Here is a 14,583-nt window from a genome sequence, read left to right on the forward strand (position 1 = left end):
AAAGCTGTTGGGGTTTAATGAAGTCACTCCTTCCCTCTTTCTATCTGCCTTTTGACTCCCTCCTCCTCTTTCAGAGCTCTGTCCTTCTCTCTCCTTCTGCTCTCTCTCTGGCAGTCAAACAGATTGCCCTCTGGAAGCATGTGGCATTCCACCTCCATTGAGAATCTCTCAGTGGGAGAAAGACACACACAGCCTTTTATCCAGCCCTTCAGCCAGCTCCCAGTATGACATCAACTCACCCATCCGCCTCCCTAGCTCCCACTGTACAATTACACACAACTTTATAATGCTAATCTGTGCACTTAGATTAGAAAAAAGTTGTTTAAGCCCAGTAAAAATCTTTCCTTTCTACTTGAAGGTCTTATTTCTTTTATGTCCTCTCACTCTTTGTCCTACTGAGCTTAGTGTTGGCTGAATAAAGTGTCCTTTGCCAGAAACACCCTCTATAACGTTGCCTATTGACAGACTGCTGCTAAGCTTTACACACATTTTTCTCTTTTTCTTCATTGTGAGTGATATTGAGCTCACATTGCCTTGGGGAAGACATGACAAAGTATGGTGTTTCTATTGAATCCCAGCAGTTCATGCTAGAAGGTGGAGATAAAGCAGTGTTTAGATGACCTTGTCAATAGAGCAGTGTGTGAATGCTAATTTGACAACTGCGCTGATCATCTCCACCTTGGCTTTTCTCCGTGTTATCTCTTCAGACTTTGACATCTGCAGAGCTTCGTGTTCATGCACTGAAAGCAGCAATTGGACATGTATGCATGTGTGGAGAGGCACACACATACATGTATGAACATTATGTCTTGACTAAAACAATAACATTGGATATACCCAATTTTTTTTTTTTACATTTTGGTCTTAGGAAGCAAATCTATGACCAATTACCACATTAAAACAGCAAAATCTCAGTAGCAAAGCATTTAAAACTAAAATATTTGTATTCAGAGAAACAGCTGTTGTAAATACTCCACCAAATACATATTGATCCACTGCTGAAAATAGTCCTCAACAAATACACTATTTACTCCTGTTTGATGAATGTTTGCTAAAAAGTGCCCAACTTTACTGAGCCTTTTTTATTTTAAATGAAACTATATTTTCCTTCTTTTAATATAAGTTTTTTTTAAAGCTCTTCAAGATCCAATGGGCCTTAGTGCCACAGACAGAGTTGGGAAGTTGGAAAGCACTGACACACAGACTATCACATTGTTGGTTTTGATATTTACACAGGATTTGTTGACAATAGGAAAATACAGAATAACCCCAGCCTTATCCTTTTTAAACAAAAAAAATATTACAGTACAAAGTCACATAATCAAACTTTGGAATGGATTGTTTCATTCAACAATGAAGCAGGGGTATCTGAATCAATATCAGTAATTGGCTCATTTAGATTGGGCTAATTTGCTAATTCAGGCCCATTAAAATGTATGAAAGGGTTGTAATAATTGATGTTTCTGACATCTGTTGGGTGTCTTGTTGCATGCCCACACACAAGCAGATACACACACATCTCTAAAGTCTTGTAAGGAAATAGAAACATTGGTAAATCATGGATTTTGACAATTTACTTGCAAAACAAACTACTCACTGTTTAGACAGCTAACTAGCTACACAGACTCAAAGCCCCTTCACCAGCGCCCATCCATGAAGTATTTATTAAAAACATTGTCTGTGTGTGTGTGTGTGTGTGTGTGTGTGTGTGTGTGTGTGTGTGTGCGCGCGCACATACACATCCTTAAGTTTACTCAGAATGGAGTTACCATGACTACTGGCTCCTGTGTGTCTGTTCCAATGGGGGAGAGAGAAAGAGAGAGAGAGAGAGAGATGTCTGCTTCAGTGCAACGGGAGCCAGTGAGGGTAGAACTGTATAATGGCTGTGCTACATAGGGATTTCATCAAGGCCATTCAGAATTTGGTATTTGGGTATTGTGGCATTTTTGGCTGAGCCAAGGTGCTGAGGGACGTGCCATTTAAGTCAGGCATGGAGAGACAGAATTTCCTCTGCCGTCAAACTGTGTATGAATCTAACAGTGATTTAACCTATGCAAAAAAGGACACATTACAATAATAAAAGTCCCCAGTTAATTGGTGTTTTTATTCCACCTCACTGGATAAAGTAGACCATGTTTGAAAAATTCCACTTTTTTTTTTCTTGGTTTTACACACCCATTGAGCCGTGACTGTTTCTAGAAAGGCTCTTATGTCTATAATTTGTTCTATCAATTCTAACTATAAACACAACCCCCTGCATATCCCACCATATACCTACACAATGGTTAGGAGCCTGATTGTGTCTGGTTATAGCTCTTTGGTGTTTCTGTGTATGAGTGTGTGTGTGTGTGTGTGTGTGTGTTTGTGCGTTTGTGCGAGTGCATTACTGATGACTGTCATTTGTAGTCACCCTCCTTCTTGCCCCTATACTTTGCCCACTAATTAGTTTGTTTCATGAGCCTCTGTAGGGGAAACAAGACCATGCTGGTGTGTGTGTATGTGTGTGTGTGTGTGTGTGTGTGTGTGTGTGTGTGTGTGTGTGTGTGTGTGTGTGTGTGTGGTGTGCCTCTTCTCTCTCCCTCTCTGCCCTGGAGCTTTGTTTGTGTCAATTTACTTAATAGTGGGACTAGCTCTGTTTAGTGCAATTAAGATGTATTAAATACTGTTCAACTTGTTTGCCAGTCACATACATCAACTGTGCACACACTACTGTATCTTCCCTTTCCACTTCACTCTGTTGCATGACACTATCTTAGTCTGTAGATGTTGAGGCTTCAGCTGTATAGAATCGCTGTGAGCCCTATTGATCTGTCCTTTAGCTGTGCTCTTATCTAACATAAACAGTCCAAGCTGACAGCACAGGCCTCCTTCTTCTTTCAGTACCCTCTCTTCTGAGGTACCTTCTGTTCCCATCGGTGTCACACCTCTGCTTTGTGTCATTATAGTGTCTCATACAATAGGTAAAGGAGACTAGCAGGCATGCAGTCATCGGGTTTTGTGAAATGAGCATGAAAAAGGTGATGAAGAAGTTGTAGTTCAGGTCGACCGAACTAACAGGAACGTAAGACAGATGTCAATCAAACGGCGCACCTGTTTGGGGCTTTTAAATGTCGACTAATCTCTTCATACCACATGAAAACAGATGAAATATGTCAATTTTTTTAGACTTCCACATAATTTGATTGTTTATCCAATCCACATGTGCTCTTTATCACCCATGAATTAGTTTGTACTAATACCCTCACATAGGAGAAACTAAATATGTGTACAAAATATTGAATCGGTGAAAAATGGCCATTGGGTCTGTTGCTGACACAGTAAGATTAAGTTGGCTCTCGCAGTGTAAATGCATATAACAACACCCTCACCTCACCCTCCTCTTACACAAAACTTGCAAAAAACACCAAAGGCGCCTATCTAGAGCCGGTGTTTGGTTTGTCAGTTATGTGCTACCATCGGACTCCATAGAAGACTACCCGCTCCCGCTGTAGATAAAAACATCTCATTCTAAAGTAACAAAAACAGAACAATTCTTATTTTCAGGTGATTATAATGAAAACAAGATAGATATAAGTTAAAAGAAGACTAAAAGAAGCAGTTTAACCTGTGTTTGACAAGTCAAAAAGTTAATATCTTTATCCTTATTTGTATCAATCCCAAACAATCCAAATTGTCTCTGTACTTCAAACATGTTTACAAGCTTTGACCACTGAATACTTTCTAGTCCTGTTCGTGCTAAATAACAATGAACTGTTTCACAGTAATTTTACTTTTAAGTTTTTAAATCAAATGAACGTGCAATGCTTTGTGCCCTAACAACTTTACTCCTCAGTAACTGTTCACAAACACGTTGTTTTGGCTTGCAAATTGCTTTAGCTTGTAATAGTTAAATCAATATTTCATGTCTGATGATTAATGTCTCTGGCAGCTGTGTAATGAGCAGAAATACATAATATATTATGATATAAGAATTCTCTTCAGGTAAAACAGATCCTGTGTTCATCTAGACTTTTGTACAGACAGACAAGCTTCCTGTGACTTATTTGTTTTATAAAATGCACGCTCTCATGACTGCACCTCCATATTTTACTTTAGGAAACATTCACCTTCACTTCACAGTATACATATGAGTACCGAGAAATAGTCACATTCATTTCCGTCTTTAGAGCAGGAGTAATTTGTAAGGGACTTTGACATTTTTCTAAATGAAACTGGGTTTAGTCTTCCACCAGTGGTCGTTAGAACTTCCTACTTTCTAATTAATAACCTCCGATTACCTCCCACATATGCTATTTCACCTCTTTGTTGCATGGGCATGTGTACTTCCATACACATGAAATGCACTCATGGACTCAGATTGACAAAGAGAAACACACACATTTCCACAGACTGTTTTTCAGTTGTTGTACCTTGAAGCTGATTCTCTTTGCAGCACACTCGTGGCCATGAACAAAGAGATTTTGTTATCAAACTTTCATCTATGAATAAAATATGTTGGGTCCGAGCCTCGGCCCCAGCACAGAGATGCTGAGTTGTATGTGTATTTGTGTGTATGAGATAGTGCTGCTATTACATTTTGTATTTTATCATGAAAACTTTCTAATGCTGTTGGTGTGGGAGTCTGTTCTTGCTGAACCAGCAGATGCTGCATCATGTTGCTGAGGTGAGAAGTATGTATATGTATCTCCTTCTTGCACCTGTAGAGTTGATCAAGTTTAACCGTACCCTCCCTCTTGACTCTGACAAACGTCATTACACACCCGTCCATCACTTTCCTCGCCATTTGACGAAATTTGACATTAAACGTCAATTTTAGGCTTAATGAATAAAACATGGGCTGCCTGTGGTGGCAAATTCTGACAAGTGCTTGCAGGGGTTACTGCGTGTGCATGTCTTTGGTGAGTACTAAGCTATATCACAGCATGTGGTAATGGTACTCACAGCGGGAGGGGAATTGTTCATTACCATAAAGATAACTTACTCCAAGCTAAAATCCCCTGCCCTTTACAATGGGGTGAAGAGGACACACTCTGTTGGCTGTTATCAATGCACAATAGGCAATATATAAACCCAGCAGGAAGCAGTGCTGAGGCCTCGGGTTTTGGTAGACGTGACTTTAAGGACAGGAGCGGAAAGATATATTTGGATTCATTTACAAGATTTTGTTCCACTTCATTTGAGATTATTATTTTGCCTGGCTGCAGTGCCAAGTTGTGACAACTGTTTTGTCATTTGATAATCTGTTCTGTGACATGATGAAAAAAATCTTAAAGCGAAGGAAAGGAAGGATAGAACGCGACAGAGTGAGAAGACAGGAAGGGAATAGATGGAGAAAGAAAAACGCCAAATCCTATCACGTCTGAGCGCTCATATCCATTTTAAGAACACACTTGTTTTGTCACCAGACATGTGAAGATTCTCACTTAAATTATCTCGCTTGCACTGATTATCCGCTCTGTGTCTGTCTGTTATTGACACCTCATGACTCGTACGTTCGTAGTCAAGATAAAAAAGTGGCCTAAAAATAAACTTCTCATGGAGGTTCAAGGTCAAAGCATGTGCAGAAAAAAGCTCCTTTTTGAAAAATCTATATTTAAAAAATTCTGTTCCCCACGTGCCGCCAATTTTATGCACATGCAGTGGCATTCCAGATCAAGTTATTAAAGGAAAAGCGACAGTTGGTTTGTAGTTATTTGTGCACTCCTTGTATGCTGAATAATCCCTCTGTGTATCTGTTGCTTGCTTTCTTATCCTTTGTTTTCTCTGGCATCTATCCCACTGTTTTAGCCCTAATCTGCTCCATGCTGTTCACATTTCGCTCCGTCCCAAGCTGATTGAGTCAGTGCTCTAGCTTGCTCTGCCCGTCAGGTGCTCTGTTGTCTATATCTCTATATGCAATTGCTCCATATATGCACTTCCAACATGATTTAAAGCAGGTTACAGGCTTCTCACCTCTGACCAACTCTCAAGAGATACCAGGGGAAAGACAAGAAGCTGGAAATGATATGTGATTAAATTTCCTTATTTCGCCCAAAGCTGTATTGTAATTGGATGGTACAGTGCATCAAGCTGTTTCTGTCATCCCTCATCTCTCTGAAGAAGAGCACTATCATTTGGTGCAGAGTGGCCTGTTGATCTTCAGCTGCTTGTAGGTCAGTTTTCTATTCCAGGGAGGATTTCAGGTGGAAGCCTTGTCCCTCTAGCAGCCCGACACCCTCCTGCTCCACACTTTCTGTGTAGTAACAGCTCTCCCAGCATGTGTCCTCGCTCACAAACCGGCATTTTGACCCACCCCCTCTTTCAACCTCTGCTCCCGTCACCTCCATCCGTCCCTTCCTCACCTTTCTCCCCCTTACAAGAGAGATGTGAAACATCACCTTCATCCATCATGTGTATACACACACCTCACATGTGCTAAAAATAAACCCCTATTAGTAACAGTCTGAGTTTGGAGGGTGGTGGGGGCAAAACTAGGTGTGACTGGTGGAGAAAGAAGGAAAGATTAATTTGACGTGCAGAGAAGAGGAGAAACTGACGGAAAAGGTTTTATTTTTGATATTTTGTCTTTGTAGGGCATCTTTTATGACAAGAAGGGATTGATACATTTCACCCTTGTGCTTTCCAACGAGTGAATATATACATGGCTTTGATATGTTAGGTCCACAGAATATAGACATGACTTCACTCAGGTTTCTGAAGGTTGTTGTAAATCCTGAATTTTGGTTGATTTTTAGCAGCCATCAATAGATGTACTGAAGCCCCGAAAACACCAATTTCAGGAAAAAAGGAGTATCGATTGCTGAGCACTTGGCAACAGACTCACAATCCCTCCTATCTTATTTTTTAAAACTGTTTTTGACTCTAGCACCATTATTTTATTTCTAAAATAATGTGTTAAAAGAAGACTTGACTGCAATTGTAGCACACAGTATCCTAAATATGTTGGTAATACACCTTCTAAATGGATAGGAAATGTCAACATTAGAAGAAGAAATACAATCAGCTACTAAAATAAGCTATTGAGGCAAAAATATTGACTTTGTAGTTAAATAGAGGGTGTGGCTGATATCTTATAATTAGCCTCTAGTTGGAAAACTTGTTTTTTCCATTTACATGCTGCAGCTGCTACTTGATAACAGACAGGAAAGTGAATAAACCTTTTGTATCAACCAGTGTTAAATTTGTAAAATCATAATCCTCTGTTCTGTTTACCTTAAACTATTCAGAGTGGGTCTTTGTAGCAGCTCCCAGTGTATACAGTAGAGCAACAACCAGCAGCTTGGTGTGTCACTGTGTCACAAGCTGCAGTAGAATATCTCATAGGAGTAAAGCTTTGGCTGCTTTCATCTCTGTCCTGAATCCCAAAGTCAGTATGCCCTCTGTTCTCAAAGACATGTCATTTTTGTTTTTGTTTTGGAGTTTTCTCTCTTTCTTCTGACACAATGTTCAATTACATTTATTTAGATGTTGGAAAACTAACACACAATACATTTGGATGTTTTGCCAGTTTTGCAGTGTTTCTGGTTTTATGAGAAGTGAAGGTTGTTTTACTTGTAACAAAGGAACGGAAAAAGTCAGTTTGTATACATAAAACATCTTTTTCTCAAGAAGAGTGGTTGCATTCATTTATTGTTGTTCCTGTGTGTGTGGATAACCAATACAAAGCCACTGGATATAACCTTATACATAAGTTTTACCAGTTTAACAAAAGATAGTTAATTCTAATGTTGAACTAATTAAGGAGGAACACCCAAAGGCATAAAAGGATAGCAAACACACAGATTTCCAGGACAAAGTTGACTAATCTCAGTTTCACCAGTTTATTTTGGCAATGTCAGATAAACGTGCTGACGTTGTTAATTCTCATTCTCTCTTTCTCTCTGGGTCTCTGTCCATGGTGCTGAAACTCAGCTTCACTCACAGGGACTTCAATTGTCATCCATCTGTTCCTTTTAACCTTCAACTTATCAAGTAGGCTTAATGGAAAGTTTCCCTATATTAAACAGTTACATTGTGTTGCTGTGATTAGATTTTTTTCCCTCCATATTTAAAACTTGCTGAGTATATAGTTTTTGTAGTTAATAGACTATAACATCCATTACTTTAAGAAATTATCCATTATAATGTACATTAAGCTCACAGGGGCACAGAAACAATAATGCATTACCATACAGAATGTGCTAATTATGTATAATAAATGTAAAATACATAAAGAAAGTTAATGTACTGCACAATATTGTTAATGATAATAATAGTGCTCCAACTGCACGTTCTGTGCAATATTTGTATGCACAGGGAAATACTCACCTCTGTCTGCATCTGCATCATTGCCAGACCAAAATTTAAACACACAGACAGACATGTATTAACTCAACCCGGCCCACACATACAGTACATATGCACTAAGAAGCCCCCCCACACACAGATGCACTCATACATAAAGACTTATAGCCCTGATTTGGAATTCTGAACATTCAATTTACACCTTAATGACTTGTTCTCAATTTTTCAGTTTTCAGGGGAAATTTTTAGTAGTATTTTGATAAATAATTAATTTTCTAATCAGCTCTTTCCAGCCAGGCTCTCAGTCATTAAAGCCTAAGTAACTCAATGGAAGTGTATTTTCCATCCTTGGTTGACAAGTTCTCTTGGCAGGTGGATAAATTTACTGCTAACTATAGCTATCAGAGCAGTGAATAAATCTAAGCTAACTATAGCTATTAAATGCCCCAGAGATCTCTCAGTTACACTCCCACTACTGTATGGATCTGAGCACAGTAAACCTGACTTTTTACTTTCAATGCAAAGTTCATTCTTGAGGGTAAATTATATGTTTGTTTTTGCAGCCTTGTACACATAGACGAGCACCTTAGGTAGTGCTGTGATAACAAACTGATTATTATAGAGTTGTGTACATATAACTGTCTTATTCTTTCTTATATATACATACACATAACAGTATGAGCATGTAACTAGTTATGGGTAGGGTTTTATTTATGTTCACATTATGTTTCCATTAAACTATATTTCCCCGTACTCTGATGTGGGTAATAAATAAATATTCATTAAAGCGATGAAAAACTATAAACAATGTGAGTGATGTTACACTTTTTATTCTGTTAGTGTGATAATGTACTAAAAATAGTGAAAAAACAAGCTAGGATAATAACTTATCTGTCACAGCGGGTGAGTGTGAAGCAGCAGGGGAAGGACCCAAATGCAGATGAAACAGGCAGACAGGAGCAGTTCAGTGATTTATTTCCAAAGTGAAAGCATATATAGGCTTACAGGCAGGTACAGAAAGACAGGTAGACCGGCACCTACCTGTCTTAGGTACATGTCTACAGGTACAAGTAGGCAGACAGGAAGTTACAGGGTTCGAGTAGGGGTCAAGTTCAGATATAGTAGCTTGCAAGGTAAAGCAGGGAAAGGAGTTCCAGGGCATCTGGTGGATGGATGGAAAATGGCAATGAAGGGATCTGGGGAATAGGGAATGTGGCTGGAGAGAAGGGACATAGAAGACAGACTCTGACATTAGCCATTTCCAAACACTGTGCAGCAGAATTTCTATTGGCTGACCGAGCACATCCGTTTGGTCAAAGTTGAAAAAAGTGAACTCTGACCTGCAAATCTGCTTGAGCAGGCTGGAGATCACAGTGGAATAGAAAATGCAGGCTTGAATTTGTCCATCTTTAGAGCTTCAGTAGAAGTGAATGGGAAACAGAGTGAGTATTCATACTGTGACCATACTTTTACTTGTAAAGAGCCCATGTTTCGCTGGAAGTGGCATTGGGGTGATATGAGTCAATTTACTTGTTTCCCTTTGCATTCTTGCTTGAAAAATAATTTAAATGATCAATCAACAACATATAAAAATAGTTTTTCTTTCAGTTCTAACAGATAGTGTAGATTTTCTTATGATGCTTATGATGATAAGCAACTATACTGTAAGCGAGAGCTACTGAGCGCGGACACAGGACAATATACAGTATTATAATATGGGTCTAGGCTTACAAAGAAATAGAACATCAGTGAAGACTTTACTTCATTTGGTACTTCAGTAAGATTGGAAAGCTGTTACTGTCTCAATCCCCCGTTCACTCAAACTGGCTGCTGTCACCCCCATCCTCAAAAAACCTGGACTCAACCCCGACATCATGTCAAACTTTTAGGCCCATTTCCAATCTCCCCTTTCTGCCAAACATCTCAAAACCCACCTCTGCTCACATGACCTATTCGAACCATTTCAATCCGGCTTCCGTTCACAACACAGCACTGGAACAGCCCTCCTCAAAGTCACCAACGACATCCTCCTCTCCGCAGACTCTGGTCACCTCAGCATCCTCATCCTCCTGGACCTCACTGCAGCTTTTGACACTATCAACTACACCATTCTTCTCTCCCGCCTCGAATCTTCCCTCAGCATCACCGGCACCGCCCTCTCCTGGCTTCAATCTTATCTCACCGACAGACAACAGTTCATCCACATCAACAACTGCACCTCCTCCACCGCTCCACTGTCCCAAGGCGTCCCCCAGGGCTCGGTGCTTGGTCCTCTCCTCTTCATACTCTACCTGCTTCCCCTTGGCAACGTCATTCGACACCATGGTCTTAACTTTCACTGCTATGCCGATGATCTCCACCAAATCCATCACCTCTGCCACTCACTCCACTCTCTCCAACTGCCTCACTGACATTAAATCCTGGATGCACACCAACTTCCTTAAACTTAACTGCAACAAAACAGACATGATCATCATCGGTCCCAAATCCATCACTAAAACCATTCACAGTTTCTCTGCTGCTCGTCTGCTCACCAGCACCCGTGACCGCATCACCCCTGTCCTCCAGAACCTCCACTGGCTCCCGGTCCCACAACGAATTCAATTCAAAATCCTCCTCCTCACACACAAAGCCCTCCATAACCAGGCCCCTTCCTACCTCACTGACCTGCTCCACCGCCACAACCCATCCCGTAGCCTCCGCTCATCTGACGCAAACCTCCTGTCTCCACCACCCAGGACCAAGCACCGAACCTGGGGCGACAGAGCCTTCTCCGTTGCTGCCCCCTCCCTCTGGAACTTTCTCCCCAAACAAATCTGTGACTGCACCGACCTTACAGCGTTCAAATCATTGACAAAAACTCACCTTTTTAAAATTTCTTTTAATGTTTAGCTTAGTCCGATGTGTTTCCAGTGTTTTTAACTATTTGATGCTGTTTTCGCTGCTTTTATGATTTTATTTTAAATGTCTTTGAGTATTCAGAAAAGCGGTTACAAATAAAATGCATTATTATTATTATTATTATTATTATTATTATTATTATTATTATTACCATGATCCAAACAATAATCAGGAATTTGGTTCGTGTCGTTTTCTCACCACAAAACCATTTCCAAACTCTGCCTATTGGAATTTTGGATTCATTTAAAGGAACATTTAATTACATTTATTCCATTCATCTTCCAGCTTCTCCTATATGCTCTTGCTTCTATCTCACTCTCTGTGTCACACTCTTTGTAATGGATGGCAATGGATGGTAACAAAGAAAGGATGCACATTGGACCTAGTCACCAGGGAGGCCTGTGGTCAGAGTCACTAAAAGTCTGATGGTCCCCAACTGGGACAGAGCTGTCTGTTCTACTCAGCTGTTCAGGCATGAGGACGCCAGACCTCGGACAGAGACGACCTTCAGAGACTGTGCCACTGACCTCTAGTCAACATGACAGAGGGGGAGCAGGGGAGAGTGAGAAGAGGGTGAGAGAGAGGAAATGAAGGGGAAGTAGAAGGGGAGGTAGATGGAGGGGAGGAGGGAGGAAAAGGATTGTTGATAAGAGTGTCTGCCAGTGAAGTGATACATAAAGAGGGAAAAGGAAGTACAGTTAAGCCCAAACCAGAGAAAAGGAGGAAGTTGAAAGAAGTTACAAACCTACTAAGGTTACAAAGGTAAAGAGAGTCCCTAAATAATATTTTTTGTCTATTTTTTCTACACAAATATTTCAAGCATAAACACCAGCATGTTTGTCTCTTTTCTCACATCTCTTCCTCACTGCTTCTCTTTTATTTCTGGCCCCTAATTCTGTCACTGTCAGACTGAATAAAGGTACAAAATTAAAATGAGGTACAAAATTAAAATGAAAAAGCTATAAAAAACTAACTTATTGAAGGAAAAAAAACTAAATAAATGAATAAATATATCTTTCCCCACTGAGAGACTTCATCACTGCTGCTCTTGACTGACAACAATGCTCAACGTCTCTCTGTTACTGTAAATGTGTCACTTGCTTGTCAATTTCGTGAGTGGCACTCGTCTGTCATCTTTTTCGCTCCACCATCAACTTGATGTCTGTCAGTCAGTTTATGTACTCTAGTTACATCTGTGTGTGTGTGTGTGTGTGTGTGTGTGTGTGTGTGTGTGTGTGTGTGTAACCATGCCTCTGGGTGGCCGTCTGTGTGTCACATTTGTGAGTGATATGTCTTTTATATGTGTCTGGGAAACAGAGAGTTCAACATACACAGCAGACAAGATGAGGAGGCATACAAAGACTTTGTACCACTTGGATCACACACAGTGCACACAGACAGACACACAAACACACTCTTGAAATCATTGCAGGAAACAGACATTTGAACCTTACGTGATGTTTTGTATGTTGTAATTGTAACACCATTCACTCTGCTAAAAAGGGATTTTATTCCAAAGATTTCTCTATAAAGATTTTACTATTTAAAAAGAAAAAGAGATCATACGTATTTCTGTGTTTTGTAGGAAACAAATGCAAAGGTTCCCACAAATGTTTAAAAATGTACATACGTTTTCTCATAATGTGCTTGTGTTTCATGTAGGCACCACTTCAGAAGCAGTGATTATTTTCTTTACCTCCAACTATGAAGGATAAGCAACATGTTTTAGCTTAGCACTCTTGGTTGTCAAGCAGTTTAATAGTATACCATTTTGTTTGAGTAGCTGCTACTTTACTCGGGAATACACTGCATCTTCTCCATCCTCCTCATGGCCTTGGTGAAAGTCAAACATATTCAAATCATTCTCATATGGACCAATAGAATATACACTACAGTGATCTATAATACACAAGTGGTCTGATTTCATGTGTTATTAATATTGGGATGTCCTTGAAAGGCTGTATGCTCAGAGCACACATGAATATTGGACTAGATGTACTACACACACATTGTATGTTACATCTTTGGTTTATTTTTGTTCCCTTTGTCGTCATCATTCACATCACAACTGATAATTGCACCAGTTCCACCATCTTGTCATCATCCTTCTCATCATCACCGCAGTTAGCTCCTCCCTGTTTTTTTCACCACGTAGTCGCCTCGATGGGACTGCACCCTCCACTCAGTCGTAGTGGTGTTTTCAGTCTGTTCCCGCCCTCTGTTCTGCTGCCTTCCCACTGTTTTGTCAGCCCGTCTTTCTCCAAGTGTGCATGATGTCAGTCTGACTCCATTTCCTCAGATCCAAGTCTTTTGTGTGTGTGTGTGTGTGTGTGTGTGTGTGTGTGTGTGTGTGTGTGTGTGTGTGTGTGTGTGTGCACGTGTATGTACACTTTCACACACATACGGTTATGTGTGATCTCATCAGTTCCCACCTCCGGTTCTCCAAATCTGATTCCTCTCAGGGCTATTTATAGCTGTGGAGGCCCACTCCACACTGTGTGACACGTCATGACCTGTGTTCTAGCTTGCCTTGGTGAAAAAAGAGCATGTGACACTTTAAAGCAATTTTATCAGGTGTGTGTTCCTGTGTGTGTGTGTGTGTGTGTGTGTGTGTGTGTGTGTGTTCTCCAGTTTTCCAGGATTCAAGCACTTTCTTACTCACAGTGTTTTCTTTTTGTTGTTGAGCATTTTAGTTAAGGTTCACTCATTCTGTGTTAACACCCGCACATTAACAAACACATGCAAGCATATCCAGGTGTGCATGACTAAGATGCTCAAATAATGAGTGAGATGGCTAAATACACCAAGGATCAGTCAAATTACTGAAAAAAACAGGTAGTGATGCAGATTACTCTGCACTCAATAAGCATGCAGTGTTACAGCTATTCAGTGAGCTAATCACACTACCTATTAAAGGTTGAAGACAGGAGTTGGCCTTTGAAGTTTTTTACCAAAAGGAATTGTAAAACTTTGAAAACAGTATAGATAAAACACAAAATAAAATCAATGATAGTGACTTCAGTTAAAGTTAGGGCAAAGTGAGAAAAAAGAATACATGAACTTGATTCTCACAAGACAAACTGTCAAAATAGTTACATTGCCTCTTATGGCAGAAACAAAGTGTGAAAGCAATGAAAAAATCATGTTACTGTGACCGTACCCATCAGTGATGATCCAAAATAACGGTGATTCATAAGTATCCAAAATCTCACTTAACTGCTCACTATAAACTATTGAGTATATGTTACTGTATATAGGGAATAGTAAATGAACAAGTGATTTTAAGCCCCACTTTGGCTTTATTTGCCCAGGTTTTGTGATATCTGTTTCTGGACCTTCTGCCTTTAATCACACATACAAATACAATGGATGTGAATGTAATTGTGTTTGCAGTGCTCA

The 14,583-nt window shown here is 40.0% G+C and overlaps 1 protein-coding gene across 3 annotated transcripts in view; it reads left to right on the plus strand.

The window, feature by feature from the left end:
- LOC127375554 (Kv channel-interacting protein 2-like) overlaps positions 1 to 14,583 on the plus strand; it is a 93,216-nt gene that overhangs the window by 44,374 nt on the left and 34,259 nt on the right. The gene's annotated exons all lie outside the window — the stretch shown is intronic.

This window comes from Dicentrarchus labrax, unplaced genomic scaffold (assembly GCF_905237075.1).
Source record: "Dicentrarchus labrax unplaced genomic scaffold, dlabrax2021, whole genome shotgun sequence".
Taxonomy (NCBI): Eukaryota; Metazoa; Chordata; class Actinopteri; family Moronidae; genus Dicentrarchus; species Dicentrarchus labrax.